At 44.8% G+C, this 26,531-nt stretch overlaps 1 protein-coding gene and 2 pseudogenes across 2 annotated transcripts in view; 2 read left to right on the top strand and 1 right to left on the bottom strand.

Moving 5' to 3' along the window:
- Positions 1-26,531, bottom strand: part of LOC8027322 — a 98,134-nt gene that overhangs the window by 54,411 nt on the left and 17,192 nt on the right. For both annotated transcript variants that reach the window (XM_040212082.1, XM_040212081.1), the window contains one exon: positions 16,140-16,244. The gene's annotated coding sequence lies outside the window, so the exon portion shown is untranslated. The remainder of the gene's footprint in view (positions 1-16,139; positions 16,245-26,531) is intronic.
- On the top strand, positions 1,211-8,854 carry LOC121046862 (annotated as a pseudogene).
- LOC120841219 lies at positions 10,280-11,515 on the top strand (annotated as a pseudogene).

Below are 26,531 nucleotides of genomic sequence, written 5' to 3'. Positions count from 1 at the left end.
GCAGTGTCATTAAAATTGCAAGAATAGTTGACCACCTGAAGCATCCTGTAACACATGTCTTATCTTCTGTTACGGTTAAAAAAACAACGATATGGTGGCATCCTTGTTGTGACGGTCACTCCTGCCGACCCTCTGCCACCGACGCATGGAGTGCAGTCCTCATGTTTCGTAGAGCATCATCGAAACAGAGGCCTCGTAAATTGCAACCTGATATTGCCGACACAGGTGCGAGCTCTCCGAGAAACAGCGCCCTCGAGACGAGTCGCCGGTGTACGAAGTCTGGGTCTGCACTGCGAGGCCACGTCTGGGCTCCTTGCTGGGTTTGAGATCACCAGAGCAGCGAGTGACGTTCATGGCGTACCCTTGAGCCGTGCAATATTACTGGCGAAGACGCATTCGGATGTGTGTTGAACTTCCCTGTGTGAGTCATCCTACTATTTCAAATCAGCCACCGCCCGGCTCGTGCTGCAACGGACCGTGACTGAGCTTTGCCGGCTGGTTGTACTTTGTACGCTAAGACAAGAGAGACGGGTAGTAGCCGGAGTTGGAAGCCAGCAAACAATGACTCATGAAATTTCTACCTAGAAACCTGCGGCAGATGATGCTCTGACTCCACTCCAGGCACACAACCTGGTTCGAATCCCCGACTATGCAACACTTCAGAGAAGAGAGATGAGGACGCATAGAAAAATCTTTTGGAGAATCGGAAAAAAACTTTGGTTATCGTAAATGCCCCAGCATCTCTTTGACCCTGCTGCGCTCAAAAGCAAAAAAAAAAAAAAGCGTTTTTACTTTTTTTTTGAAAAGTTCGGGGGGGGGGGGGGGGGAGGGGTCGAGTATTTCTCAAGAGTTGTAGCGACATACATTTCGTCCTGATTGTATGGCGATACAAAGCAACATTCTAAATGTATTTCTGAAATACTATCGCGATACCTTCGTATCGCGATACCTGGCCAACCCTTATATATATGCTTATCTGCATAAAATCTTTTGTTCCTATTCACGGGACTTGGTTAACCCTTAAAATAATTGCAAATCAAATAAACATTCAGAATAGGCTCAGCGTTAGAAAAATTAGGTGCTCTTCTGTGAAATCGCAGGGTCGGTAGTGCTTTCCTTGTGCTTACAACTTCGTTCGTCATTTACGTAGACTTATTATGCAAGCAAGTCAGGACGCGAAAAAAAAATATTTCAGAATGAAAAATTAAGGATGCTTGTTAAAGGTATCTGGAGATGGGGAATAAGGGGAACAGAGAAAAGAGACAAATCTACGAAAAGCTAGGTGACTGGTACGCGCTGAAAAAAATATCAGCCGGTCTTGGTATCGAACCATGGACCTCTCCATTTCCCTTTCTAGGTAGCCTGCACCTCTCCAATAATTGCATTACCGAACAAAAATTAAAAGTTTTATTTTTATATTGTAGCAAAGCTTACGTCAATAAAATATCGTTAATTAAACTTTATTGTTATATCTGAGGAACCCCGAAAGAATAAGACACCGCTAGAACGAGGGACGATTTTTTTCAACCGTGTTTGTTAGGTATCAGACAGATTATTCAATTACTCTGACATATATAAAAATACATCCAGTTAAGAAGTACGGTTTTTTGTCTGCATTGGTTTAAATAAAATGTTAATGATTGAAATTAAAAAAAAAATTTTGGAAAACCGAAATCCTATTCCATCAAATAAATTTAATTCGCTTAATTAAAACATGAGTATTTTTTATACCCACCATTAAAGCATACTCGTCACACGCTCAAATCCTGAATAAGTTTATTTAATTAACCTGATAAACCTGAATCGATGGATGCTAATGGTTATACCCTTTGTAACGGGCGGCAGCTTGCGCCACCTAGCCAAACATTTCGTCATCCCTCCTTTTTTTTCAAATTTGTATATATATATCAGTGTGTCGAAACAAAAAAAATACGGGTTCGGTTACGGTTCAGGTTCAGGTAAATTTATTTTTTCCGGTTCAGTTCCGGTTCGATTAATTCGATCCGCGAACCGGTTCGCGAACCGGTTCGGGGCGCTGAACCGGTTCGTGAACTGGTTCGGAAATTATAAATGACAAATTGCAACATCAAAATAAATTACAAATAAAACATCTGAGATCAGCACATACGAAACGGTATACATCGTAGTGCAAGGCTCAGGGATTTCTACCAGGAATGGTTTCTTTATGTGCACTCAAAGGTTACCTCACCGACGTTTACGCATTCGGACTTTATCTAATTGAGTCCGACGCAGTAGCTGTAAAATCCGCGACCTCCTTACTAACCCACTTACAAGTAGAACTCGCTAACTATCCCGCCACCTCAGCGTGTAAGCAATTGAAGGAACAGTGGGGAGAAAATACAGCTTTCTTTATTTGAACTAGCCTTCGGTAACTCAAATTAGACCCTTAAAGAAGTTCTCATTAAACAAGATACGGAATATGAAAAACACTTTACCGAACGCAACGCCAGAAGGACGTAATAGGATAAATATTAAAGTAGAAGAGTTCGCTGTCTCACAAATATGTTAGCTTCTAAGTGCCTATACGAAACCGGATGCATTATTATCAAACTCCACAGCCTTTTCTTTTCTCATTCCGATGAAAGCAAGCTTCAAGAACTCGCGCGTTCTAGAAGCGTGTTATGAAATGAGCACACAGCAGCATTTAGGATTTACGAGATTGTATAAAAATGAGATCCCGTGACGCGATTTTGTTTATTTTTTCACAGCTTTCCAATTCTTTTTTTTCCGTGCAAGCTGCGACCAGCGCAATACTGGTTCCTATGTCAAGATTCATGGATGCAGCGTTTGTCAAGATTCATGGATGCAGCGTTTATATTCCTAAGACTAAGTGGAGAAGAAAAATATGTAAGCCAGGTGGGTGTCAGTTGACGGCACTTAAAAAACAAATGGCATTGATAGCACATTCATTGTCAACAGCGCGTGGCCGAACCGTTTTGACATGAGCCGGTAACCGTTATTTTTTTTTCCGGTTCAGTTCCGGTTCGGGTTCATCGCGATAACAATATAACGGTTCGGTTTCGGGTTCAGTTCCGGAAAAAAAATATCGGTTCGGTTCCGGTTCGACACCCTGATATATATATATATATATATATATATATCGTTTTTTTTTATAGCGGACCCCCCCCCCCCCCCTTTTTTAAAGTGATTCCATTGCTTATTTTTATCTGCATTTTTTAATTCTTTCATTCTCTTTTTTACCAATCTTCCAATTTCCTGAATAAAAGGTTAAAAAGCGCGAACAAACGAGGACAATAAAGAAACACGGACGAGAGGACAGGCGCTTCACTCTAAACTGGTTTTTCGGGATAAGATCAACGACTCTGGAAAAATTAGATTTTAAAGTTCCGCAGGTGTTAGCACCGATAATTTTTTGGAGCTGCTAGTCTTTTATCTTCAGTCGACTATCGTCAGTTTTGGCGCGCAATATTTTGTACGAAAGTCTGCTGTGTGCATTGGGTCGATAGTTGCCCTTGTTTTGTGTAACATTTTTTTGCCATCACTGGACCGGCAAATTTCAGATAGGCTCGCAGATTTCCATGTTTTAAAGACGTATAGATACGTAGATGACTATCTTTTAATATTAGATACAGACCCGGGTTCGGAGCAACCGGTTGAGAAGATTGTCGGACTGTTTAGGGAGGTGTCAGGCGGACTTAATTTTATCTGGGAATGGCCTGTGAATAACTGCATTCAGTTTCTAGAGATTTTTATCCTTTTCTGAAGAACAGGTTGTTGGCAGTATTATCCGCGCACTAAGAAAAACCTGGTTTTGTTTGAAAGTGCTCACTCTAAACTGGTAAAGAGGGGTATAGCCTGGACATGTCTAAGTTCGGCTCTGGAAAAAAGTTGCAAACACCAGATGAAAATCAGCTTTGAACGACAATCAATCTCTAATCTAATCTCTAGTTATTGTGAGAGCCTTCTTCAAAAGTAAAAAGAAGTAAAAAAGGCAGCGAGGCAAGTAATGAAAGGAAACGAGTGCAAGTCATTCCGTACATGCATACCGTGTCCCATAACCTAAAGAAAGGTAGCTGGTAGATACGAAATTAACCTGGCTTTTTCGGCACCGCGTAAGCTTGCCAGGATACGTCCAATGTTGATAAGGCAGAAAAAGGCACCGTGCTCCAAGAAACGCGGGGTTCAATATACTGCGTGCGTCACCAATGGACCTTTTCCACATACCGACGGCACCAGGCGGTGGCTACACGAACTAAAAATCGAGGAAGTGACCTACCTGCGCTACCAATCGATTACGGAGGCTACACTACCAGTTTCTTCGCTTTCTGAGCAGCTGCGCGTGCCCAGCTTTAAGAGGGGAATCCGTAGCGTCCACCCAAACGTCGTGTTTTCCTTTCCGCCGACGTTCTTTTTTTTTTTTTTGTGTAGCACAATTATATATATGCTGCAGTTACGTGTTCTACTCGCTAATATACAACCTCCTTCCGAATTTCCTCGATTTTTCGTTCCGACTTCCGCCGCTTGGCATCGGGCGCTCGCGCTTGCGCAGAACGCTTCTAGGAAAAGGTCCATTTGGTGTACGAAATTCCGTTTAGTTGTGGCAGAGTCTACATCGGGCAACTGGGCGCTACTTCAATGGTAGAGCACGTGAACATAATTTGTGTGTGCACAACAACGCAGGGGGCCATTTCGCTGATCATTGTAGGCGATGTGGGTGTAAAGCTGACCTGACTGGCACAAATATTTTTAGAAAGGCAAAGGAAAAGACGGAAAGAGAGATTATAGAGGAATTCTACATAAAAAAGAAAGAAAACAATTGCGTCAGCGCTCCGTCTTTGTATTTGCTTGAGAGTGAGATGGTGTTTCTGGAAGGTTGGCTCTGTTTGTGGTGATTGAATCTGATGTGGTTTGGGCAGTGTGTATATATGTAGGTGACAAATGGTGTTAATAAAAACCAGTTGAGAGTGAAAAGCGCCTGTTCTGTCGTCCGTGTTTCTTTCTTGTCCTCGTTTGTTCGCGCTTTTTAACCTTTTATACAGTAATGGACCAACTAGCCTAAACCCAAGTTTGAATTTAATCTCTTCTTGGCTACCGCAATTATTTCCCTATCCATTCGTCCATCCATCTCTGTAAATACTAAGGGCCCCCTCCAAATTTGTAGCCATCCCTTCCCCCCCCCCCCCCCCCCCCCCCCACACACACACAAGAGGGTTGGAAGAAGCCCTGTGCACCTTAAAATTACGTGCTCTATATATTCCCTTTCGTGGTAGCATATGTTGCATCAAGTGTCAATTTCCTGAATTTAGCCCTATATGTTTTCGTTTTTACCACCCCCGTTCTAGCTTCAAAGAGTAATGATCTCCCAATGAATTAATATACAACTGTTCCTTTTATTTATTTCTTGTTTTTGTGCCCTGTATATTGATGAAGCTGATTTCCCCTGCATTCCCTCTTCCCACAATTTCTTCTTTGTTTCCTTTACTCCCTTTTCTACTGATATACTCTGATCGGCCCCATCTCGTTGAATGTATTTAGATCTCAGCTTGCGGGTTCGGTTTTTCCGCTTATTATTTAGACTTTTCATAGATACAGACTTGTAAACCTTTCGCTGCCCACAGTGTATCCTCAATTTCAGCTAGAATCTCGTTCCAACCTCCGAGCAGAGCAGTCGACTTTCCCCGGGCTCCGAGAACTCCACAAAAACGAGAACGTGATCCAAGCATAAACATCGAGCCGGCGCTCGGCACAGCCGGCCGACCACTCGGGTTGGCGCGAGGCACGCCCTGGTCCCCGATTTTGCCTCGCCAAAAAGCTTGAAAACTCCGAGAACATCGTCAGGTCTGGATTTTCTCGGTACTGTGGACGGCCAAGTGGCGCGTTCCTGCGCGCGCTCCTCATCGACGTGCAGGCTCCTAACTCAACCAGCGGAGAATAGAAGTTCAAGTAATCGGTGAGGACATCACACCAGAGGGGTGACCGCCGAAGTGGGCTGGCGCACCGCCCGTTCCCGCAGTCCCGAAAAGAGGCGTGGCCAAAACTCATCTCTCGACGACATGCCCCAATCGCAAGACTCCCGCTCTCGCTCTAAAAGCAGGAAGAACGTTAAATCTCAAATCTTGAAGGCCGGACGTATGCTCCAGTTACCGAAGAACGAAATTAAGATCATTGTGAGACCTAAATGGGCACTAAATAACCCCAACGTTCGCAGCCCCACAGTGACTGCAGCCATTTTCCAAGCAACACAAGTTAGCCCAGAAGAAAGCCAAGACGACACGATCTGCCCCAACGTTCAACAAAACATCGTCGTGATCAGCACGCCCCGACCGCGCAATGCTGACAGGTACAGTCTCCGGCAATATGGAAGACCCACTGGGAGCGCGTGGCCGAGACGGTGGCTGGCGGGGGCCCTGCGAGCGCTCCGGGCAGTTCCGTTCTGCTTCGAGGGGAGGACGCTCACTCGGGGCTCAGCTAAAGCGCGCGCTTATCAGTTTGTACTGAGCCCCGAGTGAGCGTCCTCCCCTCGAAGCAGAATGGAATTGCCCGGAGCGCTTGTAGCGCCCCCGCCAGCCATTGCATCGGCCACGCGCTCCCAGTGGGTCTTTCATATCGCCGGAGACTGTACGTGCGCATGAAATCTATCCACGTCAATGGTGTCACCCACGAAGTCAACGCATACGGGGCAGCGCCGGACAACACTACCAAGGGAGTTATTCGAGGTATTCCCCTCACCGACAGCGCCCAGGAAATCGACGCTAACATCAGAATTGCCCGCAATCCGATAGCCCTGGCCGCGGAGCGCATCGGTTTCCCCACGAACATCGTCATCGCCTTCGACGGACCCAGTGTTCCGCACCTGGTCCGTTACGGCGCAACACTAATCCCCTGCCTCTTGTACCGAACGCAAATCGAGATATGTTAGCACTGTGGCCGTCTCGGGCATCGCATGGACGTTTGTCCATTTCCCCACAACAAGATATGCAGGGGCAGCGGCGCCGCAATTCTGACCAAGACCATCAGTGCACCCCCAAGTGCACGCTGTGCGATGGACCCCACCCCACGGCGGACAAAGGGTGCACGGCCAAATACAAAACGCCATAGGTCATCCGGAAACGCCTCTGGGAACAACGCACGGCACAGCAATCACTCCCTTAACCAGGAGATTTCCCGCCCATAGACACCAAGCACCGCTCCGGCTCCCGCTCCCGACCCAGAGCAGGGCGTTCCCGGTCAAGATCTAGGTCAACCCCAAGAGGCCGACACACTTCGGCAAAGCGACTGACGCCACCACAGCCACGACAGAACCACCAACAACAGCAGCCGGGACTAGGCCCACAGCCAGACCAACAACAACAGGTGAGCTGGGCAGATAGGGTCTCCCTGTCCATTAAGCCTCAACATAAGGACAGTGGCGGATCCGCCCGAGAACTACAGCTAGCCCAAATTCAGTCGTGTTGAATGAAGTGTTACGAGAGAACAGGAATCTTAAAGCAGAAATCACCCAATTAAAGACAGAGAAAGTAAAAGGCAGGAGCCGCACACGGTCAATTACCAGCAGGAGGACACCAAACCCGCCCCCCTCCCACATGCGCAAATAGCCTCGGTTGCTGCGGAGGGCCCGGTGGTGACGGCACCGCCGCAAAAGCGGAAATCTGAGGAAAACCCGCAACCAAGACACAAACTACTCGAAAGTCTAACGGAGCTCGTAAAAGCGGAACTTAACTCAAAGATAGAGCTACTTAGACAGCGCATGGACAGAATTGAACTTAGAACTACAGCCATCGAAAATACCCTCGCGGAGAGCCGTCCCGCATCGGCGGGACCAATTAAGAGCACAAAACCTTACCAAAGTCCTGCTGCTGCGGAGAGTAGCAGTGACAAGAGCAAGGCCACAGGAGGACCAGCACATAGCAACTAGATATGGCCCCGAATAGCAAAAATACAGAGTACACAATTTGGCAGTGGAACTGCCGCGGGTTTCGCCGGAAATGGGAAAACCTTCAGCAGTTCCTCTAAAGTTCTTACAGTAACTATAAAAAGGAGGAGGCGCCAGATGTCATCGCCTTGCAGGATACGATGGGACTTGCAAAATTAACGGGGTACAAATCATATGCCGCAGCCTCTGACGGAGGCGAAAGCGAAACGCTAGTTGTAACCCTTGTAAGGAGAAACTTAGCGGTGATACAGCACGAAACCACGGTAGCAAACGTTGAGCACGTCCTCTTAGAAATTATACCATTAAGCAAAAAGGAAGGTAGCCTCTTTGTCTTAAATCTATACAGCTCTCCAAAGCAGCGACAGCGGTTCGGGCCCCTGCTTCGCAAAACACTCGATGTTGCCAAGAGAAACACGGTGGTGGTCGTTGGGGACTTTAACGCGCCGCACCCCGCATGGGGCTACCGAAGGGGCTCCGTCAAAGGACGGAGCCTTTAAGCGGACGCGCAGTGTTGGACTAACCCTTGTCACCAATCCCCAACAGCCCACGCGCTCGAGTAACAGCGTGAGCATAGACACGATGCCGGACCTCACTTTCACGAAGAACGCACTGGACCCTAAGTGGGTCAACACGCAGACGGACCTGGGCAGCGATCACTTTATTATTGCTACGACACTCAATACGAGACCCACAAAGAAACAGGGCAGGAAACTCACAATGGTAGAATGGGACGCTTTCAGACAGACACAAGGAAGCGAGCGCGAAAGCGAGCACGAAGACGAAGACGAAGAAGCACGGAACAGTACCACATACGCTACTACAATTACAGACATAGAACAATGGACAGCGCAGTTACACAGAGCTGTCAAACACGCCACAAAAGAGATCCCTGAGGAAGCCGGACTAGAAACAGCCGACAGCAAACTCCTACATCTGTGAAAGGCTCGTGACAGTCTACAGGAAAAGTGGAGAGGCCGGAGGCTGAATCGAAACCTGCGGAGGACAATAGCAAGGCTCGACAGAGCCATCGAGGGCCGTGCCAACCGCCTAGCTTGGCAACAATGGGAGTCCACATGCAGCAGCACGGAGGGCCAAATCGGGCTGCGCAAGACGGGGAACCTACTTCGCTGTCTCTTAGATCCCGACAGTAGCAAGACGTTACAGAGGTAGAATCTCAACAAGATCACGCACACGTACAACGGTACAGACAAGGAACTTTTACACGAGATGCAGAACAGGTACATAGGCACTACAACGAGGGAAACTCAAGAAGACTACAGGGGTAGGGACGACCCCACGCTAGACGAGGAGATCACGAAGGCCGAGGTAAGGGCTGAGGTACTCCGGCTACGCACAAAGTCAGCGCCGGGCCCAGATGGCATCACCAACAAGACACTCAGAAACCTGAACGACGAGTCGATTGAAGCAATTACGAGGTACATGAGAGTGCTGGGAGCGGGGCGAAATACCGCAGCAGTGGAAGACTGCGCAAGTTGTCATGATCCCCAAACCCGGCAAGAAGCTACAGATCGAGAACCTCCGGCCCATTTCCCTGACTTCCTGCGTGGGAAAACTGATGGAGCACGTAGTTCTCACGACACTAAACAACCACATGGAGGACCGGGGACTCTATCCACACGAAATATTGGGTTCAGACCGCATCTCTCGACGCAGGACGTAATGCTCCAAATCCAACACCAAATACTCGACGCCCGGGGCAGGGCAGCAGGGCTGAAAGGCATCCTGGGCCTTCGACAACGTTACACGCAAGGCGGTTCTGGAAACCTTCGGGACCTAGGGGTAGGCTGCAAAGCCTAGACCTACGTTCGGGACTTTCTCTCGAACCACACGGCCAAACTCTCGATAGGAGGCATAAAATCCGAAGAAATAGTGCTAGGCAGCAGGGGTACACCGCAGGGTTTGGTCCTGTCTCACTTTCTGTTCAACGTAGCGATGATCGGCTTGCCGAAAACCCTACATAAGATCAAGGGCATCAACCACAGTCTCTACGCCGACGATGTTACCCCATGGGTGACAAGCGGCAGTGAGGCTCAAATAGAAGAAACGCTACAGCGAGCAGCGGAGGCGGTCGATCGCTACGCGACGGAAAAGGGGTTCAGTTGCTCGCCCACAAAAGTCAGAGCTCCCCTGTTGGTATATCCCACCACTAGAAAACAGTACGGAGGGGCACCAAGCATTACTATAAAAGCGAACGGGGAAGAAATCCCCATCGGGGATCAAATCAAGGTGCTAGGACTCTGGGTGCATGCGAAGGGCAGAAACAACGAAACACTAAAGGCGCTGGAAAATAGCACACAACAAACAATTTGGCTAATCAAAAGAATTGCCAATCGGCGTTACGGCATGAGGGAGGCCGGCCTAATTCGCTTAGTGCAGGCCTTCATCATTAGCCAAGTCGTCTATGTGGCGCCGTATCTAGCATTCGGGGTCGTCGAAAAGCGCAAAACGGAAGGACTGATACGAAGGGCTTACAAGCAAGCAATTAGCGTCCCCATCACAACACCCAACAATAAGCTCCTAGAAAGGCTACATAACACTTTAGATGAACCCGTAGAAGCGAACACCATTGCACAATATGACAGACTAACACAGAGCCCCATGGGGCGGCACATTCTAAAGAAACTTAACATCCACTACAAATCACAAACCGGAGCTGAGGGAGACATACCAAAGAGTATCTGGAGGGACCTCGAAATCCCTCCACTGCCCAAGAACATGCACCCGGAATAACATAAGGAGAGACGGGAGGCAAGAGCTCGCAACATGAAACGAATATACCAAGACGCCGAAGACGTGGTTTATGTAGATGACGCAGAATATCGAAATTACAAGGACATGTGCGTCGTAGCGGTGGGCGCAGACGGGGAGCCCCTCGTAAGCGGGACCGTGGCGACGGACAACCCCGAGACAGCGGAGGAGGCGGCCATCGCTCTAGCGGTGGCCTCCACCAAAGCTAAAATTATTATAAGTGACTCGAAGATCGCCATCCAAAATTTCGTAAAAAGGCGCGTCTCGTGAGAGACGCTCAAAGCTTTAAGAACGTACGGTGACCATCACCAACAGCGGCAACGCGGGACGATTCAAATTATTTGGGCACCCGCGCACTCCTCGCTCCCAGGCAACGAGGCGGCTCGCACAGTAGCTCGAGGTCTTACACGCCGAGCCAGTGAGCCCGCCCAACTGGGAACGCAAGGAGACCGCATGTTCACCTATCCAGAAATTACGAATCATTATCCACTGGGACGGGCCCGGTACCCACCGGCTCAACCTGAACTAACTAAGAAGCAGGCAGTGGCCTGGCGCCTTCTCCAAACCAACATGTATCCGAACTTAGTGGCCTGAAGCCGGTTCTACCCGGGACAGTTGGAAAATAGGTGTAAATTCTGTAGGAAGAAGGGGGATCTGCCACATATCTTATGGGCAGGCTCTCAGGCGGCACCGACCATTAATGGCCGCAAAATTCAAGACCGCGAGAATTGGGAGGCCCTACTACTCAGCTCAGACCCACAAGGTCAGGTCTGGGCCACCCGGCTAGCCGAAGAAGCCGCCGAGGTCCAGGAGATCTAGGCCGTCTTCTAGGACTGCGGTGGATGAGACGGCTGCAGCCGTTACCCCACTGACAGTGCTGGGACAATAAAGTTTTATTCTCTCTTCTCTCAATTTCAGCTAGCCTTTGTTCAAATTTTACTTTACTGATCGCTTCTCTACTCTCGAAAGATGCCCAATCCATATCCCCCTGTACTCCCTCATTTGGTGTATTGCCATGTGCAAAGCATCCGAAATCGACAGAAGCACCCCCGCCCCTAACCAGGCATAACATATTATAACTGAAGCATAGCGAACGCACGATGTGGACTGTGCTTCCTGTCTTATTATTCTTCATGTCAAGTTTAACAGTTCTTTTTTTAAATAAGCGGTTTTCTGTTAACTATTCTGCTTACATGTCATGAACGTGAAAAAAAGAAATGCTGCACCTGTAGATGATGAAAATAAAGAGTCGAAGAAAAAAACATGAGAAAAGACAAGTACACAAACACTGCAAAACACTGCTGTGCTCGAAACTCACTTTTAATATCCTAAAATGTTACGAAGAAAGCAGCCAAAGAAAGTTAATTACACTTAAAACACACATTGGTTGGTTATTTTGCTATATTTCTAAAACCAGCTAAATTGTTCTATCAAACTTCTTAAGCTTCCAATGTTGACATACTGACTTGAGACACTGCTCCTTCTAACGCTTGAAACTATTTTGACTAAAATTTGCCTTTCGAAAAACCTAATTGAAGAAATGTTAAGTACATAGATAAAACACATCTGCTAAAAAAAAATTAAAAAAAAAGAAAAATGTTTCCGGTATATTTACACGTCAAGACGCCATTAAGGGGGCAGTTACGATATTTTTTTTTAATTCCCGGCAAGATATCAGTGGTTCAGCTTAGATTTGTTAAATGTTTCCAGAGTACTGAATCCTATTAACTACGCGTACCACAAGTCAATCCCCGTACAATCCAGTTCTGATTGGCTGTTTTGACCTGCGGCGGAGGTTATCCGTCGGCCATTTTTGAAGATATATAGGTCCAAACTAAATACAATGTATATAAAACGTTTCCGCGCAACCATGGCTACGGCAAGAACTCACAAGGGGAAGCGCTGGGCATCGATGTGTTTGGACCGAAAGGAGAGTGCGTTGATTTTCGCTCTCTATTTTTTGTAGCAGGTAGCCGCTAATCTGGTTCGCCAAGGATTGCCGGCTTGTTTTCTCGCTACATTTGCGCTAATGCTGCGTTTCACAATCACAGCTCAGGCGCTAAGCATAACACTCGGCTTCGGTGTGTCTCGAAGCCAGAGATAGAGAAACGAGACAGCGAGTAGGCAAGTCACGCACTGCTCGGAACGAGGGCAAGAACGTTTATTTCAAACAAACCAGCGTCGCCTGAAGCCAGAAACGCGGATTGAATGGGTCACACGAGACCGATCACAAAACTGTACGCACTTCGCGTTGGCCGCACAGGGCAGCGCCATGTTGGGGATTGCAACTGCCGCACCACGACTCGGTTCTGCAGCGAAGCTTCTGACAACATTCAGTGACTCTAGACCTGCTTTATTCTGCAAATATTTAGTGACTCCCATAAACTCGCCCGTTAGTCCTCAATTTGCTTGACTGCTCCGTTCAACAGGTAAGCAAGCCGAATATATCGCGGTCCCGACGTCCAGTTTAGTCCGTCATCTGACATCGCCAGCTAATTGTGTGAGCAGACACGCAGCACCGTCCAGCATCGTGTACTATTCCATCACTGTTAACCCCTGCCTGCCACTGCCACGAAACGGGACCATACAAGCGGTGCGTTCCCGTCTGCCATCGTCTGAGTTCATCTGCTATTTCTTTGTGTCCTACCGTGTTTAACAGCTGCGAGTTCATAAAGGTGGCGCTCTAGCGTTCGAACACTCATGAGCCACGTCGCAGTACAAGTGCCTGTCAGCGTCAGTCGGTGTGTGGTAAAAATGATACAAAAGTCTAAACACAAAATGAAGAACAAAATATGCCGTTTTAACATTTATTTTGTGTTTATTTATTTATTTATTTAATCATTTTTTTTATTTACTGGAATACCTACATCGCCCTGTTCTGGGCAGTATTGTAGGGGGGTAAGGCAATACAAAACAATAGCAAGCGAGAGATATAGAGATACACAATAACTATTCTGATGCAGAAATAGTGGATATGACATTTTATGAGGACAATACAATACTTTGTACAATATATAAAAATAAAGTATAGTGACTGGCACTATTGTAAGAGCAAAGTGAAAAATTATTTCAACAGCAAGTTTTTTTAGGGCAGTAGGAAAGGAGGAATGTGCAGAAATGATGACATCAGTTGGTAAATTGTTCCACTCGTGCATTGTTTGTGGTAAAAAAGAGTGTTTGAATACATTAATTCTGCATCCATAATCACGTACTTTTATTGTAACGATCTGAACGCGGCGACACATTACTGGGTTCCTTAATCTAACGTTCTTTCTCGATGCCGGTTCTACCGTTAAGTATGTTGAAAAATAAAGGGATCTTAAGGTACCTTCTTCTGTCGTCCAACAGAAGCCATCTTAGATTGCGGCTTAATTCAGGTGATCGTTTAGATAAATTGTTATTGCCGGAGACGAACCGAGCTGCCCGTTTCTGAATACGTTTGAGTTGTTCAATGGTGCTACCGGTATGCAAATGCCATGCGGCGCACGCATATTCAAAAATGGGACGTGCATTCGATAGGTACAAATTTTCTTTTTGAATAGCATCCCCGATCATGTTGGTCAGCGTCATACCGAACACATATCACGCGAACTATAAAATCACCTTCGCAATCTAATCGCGTTACTTGAACCTTGAAAGCTACAATACTTCCGGAGCGAATTGTTGGGAACATATCTCGATAAACCCGATGCTAGTAGAACACTCAAATTCTTCCTCCAAAATTGTTTGCAAATTTACACCTGTGTAGCTATATTTTTCAATACTAAACCCATCGTCACAATCACGACTGTTGCCCGAATCATACAGCAGCGAGTCTGCCTTCACAACAACAGATTTTTTTCATTCAGCACCAACACGCGGAAACGAACGAATCAAGCCAAATCAAGACAGCTTATGCAAAATAGTTGCCGTAGGACGCGAGACTTACGCTAGTCCCGCTACGATAACAAGCGTTTTGGTTGCCTCTTGAGCGCTTTGAGAAGAAGTCTTCGAAATACCTCTCTCGTGGGGATACCATTTTGGCACCCCTGCCACGGCTGAAATAACAATCCGTTTGAAACACCTAGATTAACGAAACTTTAGTGCTAGCTAGAGCATACAGACGTCTCTGCATCGTGGTAGTATAATGGAGAAGAATTATCTTTTTACAAACTCAAGAAGTCAACCTGCTTTAAGTGTTGATTTGCTACAACGCGCAAGGCAATAGTCACTGCAATTAATGCGTGGCCCTGAAATTATCGTTTATAAGGGTAATGAATCTTGGATCATGTGATGGGAGGGCTAGATATATCCCGATAGGATCTAACGGTATACATTTGGGGTTTCTAAAACCTTTTTCATTAAAAAGTGATATTGGAAAAAATTACCATACTTCTTCATTTTAGTAGTATTTTACGTTTTTGGCCTATACGCCGTAATACTGAGGTGCATCAAACCGTTACTACGAAATTACCGACCCTTTTTGCTCCCAATCTCGAGATGCCTTACATCAGTTAGTGCCGCCTTTCATCGAATGATGTATAGCTTCCATTTTGCATTAATATATTTGAACAAAAAACACGATTTATGGAATTGCAAATTGTCATTTGTCTTATAAGAGGGCCTCAACTCCCTTATATGTTGTACTCAAATTATGATCTTCATCTCTTAATAACCTTAGGCTTTTATAGTCGTCGAGTGCCGGGATATTTTAACTCTACCTCAGAAATGCTGCGCTCGCGGCTTAAACATTTTTTTTTTTGGAGTGCCTTGAGGAAATGCTTTTCGACAGTGAAGTGTAGGATGAGACAGACAAGACACCAAAAAAGACGTACCCGTCTCTCTCAGGAGGGGACTCTCCGGTCCGTCCGTCCGGTCTCTCGCCGCCTTGGAGACTGACTATCGCAACAGATGGCTAAATGCGGCAGATATAGGAATCCTCCTGTTTCCCGTAACAGTGAGGCTTACTCAATCGTCACCGCTTTGTCTCTCACGTATAGCCATTTCCGAATTATAAAAGGGTAAAGTACTCCTCACAAAAGAAAAATGCGACCCGTCACATTCAGTCGCCGATTGCATACATAACGGGAACCTCTCCTCTTCCCATTCCCCTGCCGGGCACCTGTGCGATCCCCTTCTTTATGTTAATATAATTATTTTGTTTCTGTAGAATGGGAGATACAGCTCTAACCACTAACCATTTTTGTTTTCCCGTCGGATAGTTGTTTTTTTTTTTTTTTCGAGGGATTTCACTTCGAAACAGGTACTCCCCCCCTCCCCCCCCCCTCAAACCTCCACCCCCCCCCCCCCCAAAAAAAAAAAATGAAAATGCTGTGTTTGGGTAGTTGTGGGGGAAACATCCTTGATTGTCATTTCTCAGTTTCCCTTAGGTAAACAAGCTTCTGACGGCATAATCGCTTGGGCAGGAGAATTCATCAAGTAAAGGGAACTGTTAGGGGCTTCATTGTCTACTCACCTTATTGTGATGTCACACACTGCTGCTCTTGTCGGAACGCGGTTAGCAGTGCGGTATGGAAAAGTTAGCTAGATGTGACTTGGCACAGTGTCTGGTCTTTTTTAACTGCGAAGAAAGAAAAGAAGAGTGGATTAGGATAACATCAGCCCCTTATATTTCTTTGTGCTGATGCTTCTCATTAACCAATCACCCATAAGATTATGGTGTACTCAAGAATTGATTCAAAGTGTTTATCTTCAGAGTACCGTAGGCAAAATCACGTCCCTTATGTCATGATAAGGCGGTTGCACTTGATGCGGACGGGGGCATGGCAGATATATCGCGCTTGAAGAAAACGCTCCCGTGCATGCGAAGTGGCCACGGGAGTAGTGGTCAAACGTTCCCGTATATAAGCTATGTGTTTGTTTATCAGTTTCTAGTGAATCTGTTTAATAACAGTTGTCGTAAGTGGTTTGTTGTATTGTAAATGAATTTCATGATCGCAACAAGTGCTATCAAAGTTCCAAAAACGATCTCAGTCACAGAAGAGACGACAGCCGAATTACAAAACTATAAAACTGAAAACTAAAAGCCACTACGATATCGTTTTGGTTTATTAAAGGTAGCCACACACTCATACGAGAAACGGAACCATTGTATATAAACTGAAAAGAGCTCACGTTAACGCTTTTGAACCACAGGCGCTGGCACCTCAACAGCTAGTCCGAACATTAGGCTTAAGTACATTGATTGCTTTCTTCTCGTAATCAAAACAGGCTGTGTCACAGAACTGGAGAAAAAAATTCAGCGAATCACACAAGCACGTCAGCAAACGCCGGCAATTGTTGCTCATTGTATAAAAGAAACAATGACATCCAGATTCTAACGTTGCACAAGTCTATGTTTTGTCATTTTTGGCATCCATGAAACCATATTATAATTTTTGTTTGGCAGAAGCATGGCCGTCATTAGTAAATCTGAATGCAAAACGAGCGACAGTTCTAACAACAAGTCGGATTTTTGTTCTTGGAGGGGCGAGGATGGTTTTGGTTTGGTAGTATAATATGTTATGCTGAGGGAAAGATTTGTCTCCTAAGCAACAAGGGTAGCCATCCACGGAAAATAGCACATTCTCGCTGCACTTTAAATGATGCATTGCCACACTTTCTTTCTTATATTTTTCAACCTGGCAAGTACTGCAAATATCTCTGTGTAAAATAACTAAAGCGTGATCCTCTGAATATAGACCTGAAAGTACCTCCGAAAATAATTTTTTTTACACCAAGAGCGAGTTGGTTTACACATTTTTTTTTCACAAATGTAATACAGCTCTGCATTTTGTACTTTCGTAAGGCAGCAAATATAACTATTCGACTCAATTTAGTAGGCATAGCGAATTTCCAGGCGCGCATAGTATGCAAGGGTAATCGTACGATTGTGTTAAATAATTAAAGAAAATTTCTTCTTCGTCTTTTAATTTTTCAACATATACATATGGTTCCAATTAGAAGCGTTAGAGCGGCACCAAAAGCAACTAAATCCGTAAAGTTTAGAAGAAGCTGAAACACAATGGAAGCGCCACGGTGCCCTAAATTTACCAATCTAGTGCGAAAACGTGCAGGCTCGTTTTTCCGTCTTTTATCTTCCGTGTTCTCTCACCGCCAAGCTTGTACGTTATTGCGCGAGTGGTAACTTTTACACACTACCATGTTTCGCACGCACTGAAAATCGTTCTAGACTTCATTAATGTATTGGTTTTTAGTTACTCTCACTAAGTGTCTAATGAAACCAGCAATTTAGTTTCACAACTTCTGACGTAATTATTAAATTTTAGTTAGTTATCTAATTATCGTAACCATTACCGGTTATATAAGACCCCTGTCTGTATAATACACGTGAACAAAGTGCATTTGTGTAGCTTTCACTGTGTTTTTTTAACCAAATATTTAAAACCCATAACAAAACACCCTACATACTGCTGAGATTGGGAATGCCATAAGCTGAACATAATTTAAGGGACAGATACATGGCATGAACAATATCACTACTTACAGTACTAAATATTAAAGAAATAACTTTCAGCCTTTCCGCAGTTTAGTAAAGAAGGAAAAGCAGCGGAGCTGCTCTTCCTTCGCAAGGGAATCTGAAGCGCTCGGCGCAGTGTAACTTTAGGCGACAGCGGCCTCGCGGCGGTTACAAAACCACTCACGCTGCTGCGCACTTCGCCGCTCATTCCGTTCCCGCTTTTCTTCTCTCGGAGAAATGTCGTTACAATCTATGAGCGACGGCGGCAACCAGAGTTTTGTGCCGACATTTCTTTGCGGGTGACATGATCCTGGGGAAACTAGCCCTTAACAGCTCCGCTGTGAAAGCACAGTACGAGCTCTTTCGTCTTATTGTATTATTTCTTTATTTATTTAGTCTCAGTGCCGTTAGGCGTTTCACAGAGGAGTAACGGAAAACGTCTGAAAAACGTGTAGAAGGTAGAAGAGTTATGATGGCCAATGATCAAACACCGCAGACTTCAAATAATGCGGCCGCTGATCGAGACGATGGACGCAGGAAGGTGGTTCCAGTCCACGATAGTCTTGAGGACAAAGAAGTCGAAGTACTGGTTAGTCCTACAACTGGGCACGCCAACGTTCAATTGGTGGTCGGACCAAGGTGGCAAAAAGGAGGGGGCTGTAAAAGTGACTAATAAAGGTTGTCGTTTGCGTAATAAATATTATGAAAGGTTCAGATTCTATTGATGCAACGTCGACTAGAAAAGTAAGAAAGATTTTTTTTTTTTCATTTGAGAGACGCTAGGTAAACGAAATAACTAGACAATACAAAATAGCCACAGCGATTCTGGATAGATTCGAGGATTAGAACGAAGGAATCAATATGAGGATCCAATACAGATTGAGGATACTGAATTTTGGAGCGCACAGTGTATAATATAATAACAGTTTTAATGAAATCGGAGCAAGAGAGAAATTACGACGAAGGAAACCGACCATTCAAGATGTGTCTGCCAGGAACAATTAGAGGTAATATCAACACTAATATATGCATATGTATAAACGGAAGACAATGGGGCATATTTAAGGAGACGTAGAGACGGATTTGATTGATTAGTTCGACTTGTGACTTTCATTACCTTCGATTTGTAAACATTGAATTTCATAAGCCAAGTGGCATACCATAAAAAAAAAAAAATCTGCTGAAGGATAGATTCGTAAGGGAAGTTTGAAATTTCTTTATATTAAACGCCATCATCAGCAAACTGTTTAGTAGATGAGACAATCGAATCAGTAAGGTCATTAATGTTGATGAGGAAAAGAATGGCTCCTAGGGTGGATCCTTGAGGGACGCCTGGTGACACAGAGTAAAGTTGAGAGTCATGCTCACTAGTTGATACATACTGGTTGCGACCACGCAAAACACACTCGATCCATCCAAACATATTGCTCTCGAGATTAGGTTTGCTAAGTTTGTAAAGTAGTAGTCGATGTTGAGCTGCATGAAAGGCTCTAGTGATGTCAAGAAAAGTACAATGAACGGCAGATGAACGGTCTAACACAGTGAACAAATCATTAGTATAACGACTAGTTGAGTTTCACAGGAGGACAGGTAGATATAATTTATTCAGACTTCAGAAAAGCTATCGATACGGTAAGTAATAAAAAAACTAATAATTAAATTGAAATCTGTCCTAAGAAATAGTAACGTTGTTGACTGGACAGAGGCATGTCTCACAAATCGCTAACAATTTGTAAGCATTGACGAACACAGGTCTGACATATGTGATGTCGAGTCGGGAGTGCCTCAGGGCTCAGTGCTTGGGCCCTTGTTTCTTTTGTATAATAACGACCTTATAGTTGATTAATCTATCCAAGCCAGATTGTTTACAGACGATTGTATTATCTACATTGAAGCGAAGTCTGTCGTCAATCAAGTGAGGCTAAACGACTATTTGTCTAAAATAAACACGTGGTGTGTAAAATGGCAAATGTCGCTAAATACACAAAAACTGAATGTATGACCAGAAATCACAAACGCCAGCGTTTAGAGTTTAGCAACACACTCCAGGGTGCTACCTTGAATAAGGTGACTGAATATAAGTATCTTGGCGTCACAATAACTGCACACCTAGGGTGGACAATCCACATTGATAATGTTATGGGTAAAGCCGATGAAAAGTTAGAATGTATCCGGCGCACCCTCGAAGTTGCATCACAAGAGACTAAGTTGATTGCATACAAGATGTTAGTTCGCCCGATGTTAGAATATGCATGCGAAGTCTGAGACCCATATGTGAAGAACCTGCAGTTTAAACTGGAAAGTGTACAGCGACGCGCATTGCGTTTTATTTACTCGCGTTACCGAAGGCAGGATTCGGTCTCCCCCCTTTATGACGGAGCCAGTTTACCGCTGCTTCAACTCCGCAGAAAAAAAAAGAGAAAAGTTAAAGCTTTTTTTTTCTCAACAATATCAACAATTTGATTCTTGTTAACAAGCATCGGTATATAGATAAAGATTCGTCACGAGCAACCAGGAATAAGCATGAACGGCACGCGAAAGATGGGCGGTTGAATAAGGAATGATTTAGATACTCGTTATTCTTGCAAACAGCACGCGATCAGAACCAGTTCCAAGAAAGTGCTGGTGATGCACGCGGTCAATTGGAGTTCGGAACGCTTATTTTCTACCGCTCGGTCGCGCTTCAGGCTGTTTGTTGGGTTACTCTTATTTCACTATCGTTGCTTTTTTATGCTACTGTTTCTATTGTGATTCTGTCGGTGCAGGACAGCGTAGACTGGGATTGTTGAGCTGTTCATTATCTTCCACCCCTACCTTGGTCCCGTAAGGGACTGATGGTATGTTCAAATAAATAAATAATGTTTACGAAAACCGTACGGCCAGGTTCCAGAGAAGGAATTGGTTTTAGGAAAATGAACGGACTGGAGTATATCACATGTTCAAGTATTTTGCTTGGAATGAATGCCAAGGAATTCGGTATGGCATTACAAGGGTTAAAACCTTACCAGATTTGCGCACCGGAACTACCTTGCCAACCTTCTACTGATCGTGTAGGGTGGTAGACTACAATGACTGCTTAAAAGTCTGAGACAAGGCGACAAATGAATAATTCACAGTACTCTTCACAAACTTGTAACTGAAGCGATAAATACCTACTGAAGAAGAAACTTTCGCTTTTTAGCGTGAGCTAAGCTTGCCGAAGTTGAACAGCTTCGCGTGGCTCGCGTAAAGGGGGTGTCCAAACAGGACACTACAAAACGCACGACTCCGACAAATCGTGAAAATTGACGCGGGCTTGAAGCGGGCGCGTCCGCTTCAATTTTCACGATTTGTCGGAGTCGCGCGTTTTGTAGTGTCCTGTTTGGACACCCCTTGAGCCGTGCTGCGTGCTGCGCATGCGCGAGGAGAAGTGACATCACACGGAGCACAGCTGGCGCGCTGGAGCCGCCGCCGCCGCTTCGTCGCCTCGCCGGTATGCGCGTTCCAGAGGAGTGGCGTCATAGCCACGGCAGACGCTCTGGCGCCACTGCGTGCCCAGCTGTGCGCCTCCGTTGCGCAGTAGCCAAGTCTGACGCTGCAACCGAGCCGCTTGATAGCGCCTCTCATTTCTAGGGGCGAAGCTCATTAGGGTCTAGCCTTGTCCGGCGTCCGTGCTCACATCGATTGTCATACCCCTCTGTCTTCTTAAAAAAAAATAAAACATTTTTGCGTAGTCGACAGGATGCGAACCTGTGCGGGGAGACCCCAATGGATTTCTAGTCAGTCGCCTTAACCACTCGGCCACGACTGCGGGACGAGTAGGGCGCTCTGAGATGTGGTTGTAACTCAATAGCTGGGGATGTCATGGATGAAACGTTGCATGTAGCCGCTCGATGTCTATACAGGAGAGGGCGCTGCGGTCACATGCGTATACAATTGCGTTAAACTTTGCATCCATTGGCTAATCAATTCGAAGCGCAACCCGGAACACAGCACTACCTATGAGGAATAAAGATTAAGAAAAAATCGAAAAAAATCAGCATCATCAGCATGACCTATGAACGAAATCAGTAACATCAGCACCACCAGAGCTTCGCCCCAATTAACATCATTCACCACGTGGAGATGCGGTCATTTTTGTGCGCATAAGCTGACGCTACGTATATCCTGGCACAGCCGAGCTAAGCCAGCGCAATATTTCTCAGTCAGCTAAAAAATAACGACCCTATCGACGAAAGCAGGCTGCATAGGTGTAACATTTTGAATTTGAACAACAAGTAATGTAGTCGGTGCAAAAATCCTCAATAATAAATATGAAGGTATTAATCAAAAATACACTGCTCTAATCACGTCGAATAAACAATCTACTTTCGGACTTTAGACGTATGTCTTTTACGTTCAAGCATATTGACGACAATCCATAACTTGCGTGGGCTAAACGGTAATAAAGATGGAAGCGCATTATTAAAAAGCGTGCTTGGCGCTGGCAATAGCTTGTTTATATTTCGACGACACGGACAGATAAGCTGACCAATTTTCTCATATGTTGCATACCTTAGAGCGATAGAAAAATACCTCTTTTTGTTGTTCTGTGGATTTCTTAATGCTAGGTTGAACCACTGAGATTTTCTGGAACCAGATATTTGAAAAAAGATGAATATATTTATCAATTAGAATCGTGACCTTGGTTTTGAATGTATCCCAATTTTCATAAATCAATCATTCCCCAATTTGCGGAAAGAACAAATTAACAAAAATTGCCATTGAGCGTTGATTGCTAGAAAATCCGCTTAAGCATAGTCACGAATTAGTTTATTCTGTTTAGGGGAGTGTGGGAACTGGATTGTAAAGGGAAAGGAATAGCAGAGCGGTACCTTAAACAAGGCGGAAGAGATAGAGATGAGGCTGATTCAGAAGGGGTGGTCAATACGAGGTCAAGAACCTTAGCCGATGAGCTACTAACGCGAGTAGGTACATTTACAAGTTGGCAGAAGTTAAACATAGAAACAGTACTCATTACAGCTGAACAATCCAATGAAGCAGCAGCTACAATGGGGCGGGAATCTTTCCGCATTAAGCCTGGATTTTTAAAATCACCTAACAGGAATACGGGGTTATGGTAATTTAATAATCATAGTATTGACGCAATCGAACATAGCATCAAAAATGTCGGCGTATTATGAGGTGGCCGGTAGCAAACACATTAGCGTGCTTATGTAGTTTAAAGGAATGCACGTTACAGAGAACTTAGAGAGGCGAAGGCGTGAGAAGAACATACGAAACTATTTTATCAGCAACAGCAATTAGTTACACCACCCAAGCGTCCCTAACGATCTTGTCTATAAACAGTATAATCCTTCTGACAAGAAAGCAGTTCACGGCTGTACACTTTACCAGATAACCTGGAATCCGTCAAGATAATCACATCGGCAAGCCATTTGTCAAGGGACGATAGGACATCTCGTTTGTTTATAATGCTTCTTATATCGAAAAGAAAAAAGAAAATAGTTACAAAAAGGTCTCGCCTGAACGACTGCTGATAGCTCGAAAGGAGGTGGCAGGATCAAAGTGGGTGAACGTTCAGCGTCACTAGCGTTATCATGACCGGACTTTACAGCGTCAATACCTGCACGCGCGTTGGTAGTTTGACCTGGCGCATACTGTTGGTCTGAACGTTTTATGCTTAGCAACTAGTGTTGACAAAAACCTTCTCACAAAAATTAAATATCTTTGTACTCGCCTTGCCGAAATCCAATACCCGCCTTACGCGAAAGCCCTGTAGCTTTACGAAGATCTTCTTGTAACGCAATCCTCGTGCCTTTCAGTTTATATCTTTGGGTTTGAATGTTTTCTTTAATTCTAAGTGAAATAGATTTACCACTATCGGGTGACACTTGTTAGTAAAAAAAAGTGCCGAAGCGATGTGCTCGTGAAATAGATTCCTAGGTGAGATGAAGGGAGAAGGGATCAAACAGAAGCGAGCGCACTTTCTACTCGAACTTGGCGCACTCTTCAGTCGGGCTATCGGAGATGCTATATAAAATCAAGTTATCTCGGCGTGACTGTTCCTCATATTCATCCAGACGACATTGAAGTGCGGAATGTTCGTCTCTAACAGGCTTCACCAACACGGCATTTGAACTTCGGAAACAACACGAAGGCCCTCAGTCGTGTAAACTTCGATACCACGTCAGGCAATCTCACGTTCATATAGACAAACAGTCTTCGTGGAATTTTCGACTGGCTTTGGCTTCACTGAGTGAAGACACACACGATGTATTTATTGAAGTGGAAATAGATTTAACGGCAGCCAATGTTTCACCAATGCTCTTGTTCTAATCGTCTTTACGGCCGGTTTTCAGTTCAATGTCAACCAACAAGAAAACAACTTCATGACAAATACTATTCATACATAAATCAAGCTGCACAAGGGGGCATGAAACGAGCGGCAAGCAACGATTACTAGTGCGTTTAGAATGAACTGAATAAGGTTAACTAACCTGTACGAGAAAGCAGAATGTTTTTAGAAGCGTCTGCGTCATGGCTGCTCTTCCATGCCCACTGACGATTAAATGAGGTGGCAGGTCAGTTATAAACTGAGCTTTACCCGTTGTTTGTGACGATGCGTTTGACTTGAATTGACGGCAAACAGACGCTGTTTCCAGGTGCGGAAGTTCTAAAACCAGGAATGAAAGGTTAGATGAAGAAGCATCAATATGTAGGAATGCGGCTGGTTGCGACGTAGCTCCCACGGGCGAACCCAAGGAGACAGCGGTCCATGGGCAGGCGGTTATCATCAACTATAATGTAGGCATTGTGCGGACATTTCGCGAAATTTTCCACACGTCTAAAAATAACCTGAGGCTTGGTTTACATGGAAGAACCGTAGTCTTATTTATTTCTGAGTTGAATGTTTTTTGTTGTTTTTTTAAGTGTTCCATGTGGTTCGCTAAGACGTATCTTTATTTTCAAATAAAGCGGAACGAGGTGCATCTGCGTTTATCGTGTCTGTTAAGTAAACCATGGGTCAGCATGGCTCGTGATGTGTGCGTGCCTCAAATTTCAAGCAGATACATCTACGCCACACTATCACACCAGTTTTTTTGCTAAACTCGGCCGTATTTTCAGGCATTTCTAAGATAAGGGAAATACAAAAATTCATATCTTGTTTTATAGTCGTCGTCTTTTATTGCCTTCGGTTACCCAAACCAGTTGTTTTTGCCGAATATTTATATTAATAAAAATATTATTGTTGCTGGCTACAAAAACGAAACGGAAATGTAAAAAATTATTTGAGCCTGGCTGGTACTCGACCCCTTTCAATCTCTGGAACGTGTATTCCAAACGCTGATCTACCCGTTTCGTGCCTTTGTGGTTGCAAAATTACGCTCTTTAACTTGATTTTAAAAAATACTCTCCGCGTTCAACTATTCTTTTGCTTCTGCCTTGGCTCCTACGATACTTTTTCCTAATTCTTAAATTTGAGATCGATAATAAACATATCTACTTTCGGGTGCATGCTTAAATAAAATTGAAAAAAAGTGAAAGTCTACCATTTGGTACTTTGTGAAGTAAGAAGGAGTATTCGAGGCTAGCGACGCATGCTATTTTAGGCAAAAATGGGGCGCCAGGAATATAACCTGTATTCGTCCCCGACGATTGCTTCTTTATTTCGTAAATTTTCGAATCCGACCCTATATTTCATGAGAATAATAATCCTAGGAGACGGAGAACAAAGGGGACAAAGGACGAACACAAATCTCCAGACATAGCTAGGTGACCGGTGCACGACCGAAAAAATCTGCCTGGTTCTGGTAAACCAGAGACCTCTGCATTCCTCTTGAAGTGTTCCACTAACTGAGGTGATCAGGAGTTTTAGGTCAGTACAGCAAGCTGATTTTATCAGCAGGCACATGTCTAGCAGCAATAATGATGGAGGACCTGCATTTAAAGCTCGTAATTATAATGCAATTCATGCAAAGGTGCAGGTGAGCTGGGCAAGAATGACAAAAATGTTCCCTGGAGGGACAAAGGACAAACACAAATCTCTCAACACAACTATAAAACTGCTGCGCCACGAAAAAAAAAAATATCCGGCAGGTTTTGGTATTAAACCAGGTACCATTCCATTTCCAGTGGGGCGCACTACCTACTGAGCTAACCAGGAGTCAAACGTCGATAGAGCAAACGGGTTTTATTTGCAGCCACCAGTCTAACACCAACAATGATGAACGGCATGAGTTTGAAGCCGAAGATTATATCGCAATTATTACAAAGGTGCAAGCGTGCTGGACAAGAGGGACAATAATTTTCTCTAAAATTTGTTTTTGGGTTCCGAATTTTACTTTTGGCTGCTCCAGAACCCTATTGGAAAAACGTACAAGAAACAAACCTGCTGCTTGTACAGTC

Source organism: Ixodes scapularis, unplaced genomic scaffold (assembly GCF_016920785.2).
Source record: "Ixodes scapularis isolate PalLabHiFi unplaced genomic scaffold, ASM1692078v2 PGA_scaffold0__279_contigs__length_252992795, whole genome shotgun sequence".
In the NCBI taxonomy this organism is placed as follows: domain Eukaryota; kingdom Metazoa; phylum Arthropoda; class Arachnida; order Ixodida; family Ixodidae; genus Ixodes; species Ixodes scapularis.
The sequence above is the reverse complement of the archived record's forward strand: the minus strand, read 5'-3'. Positions and strand labels throughout refer to the sequence as shown.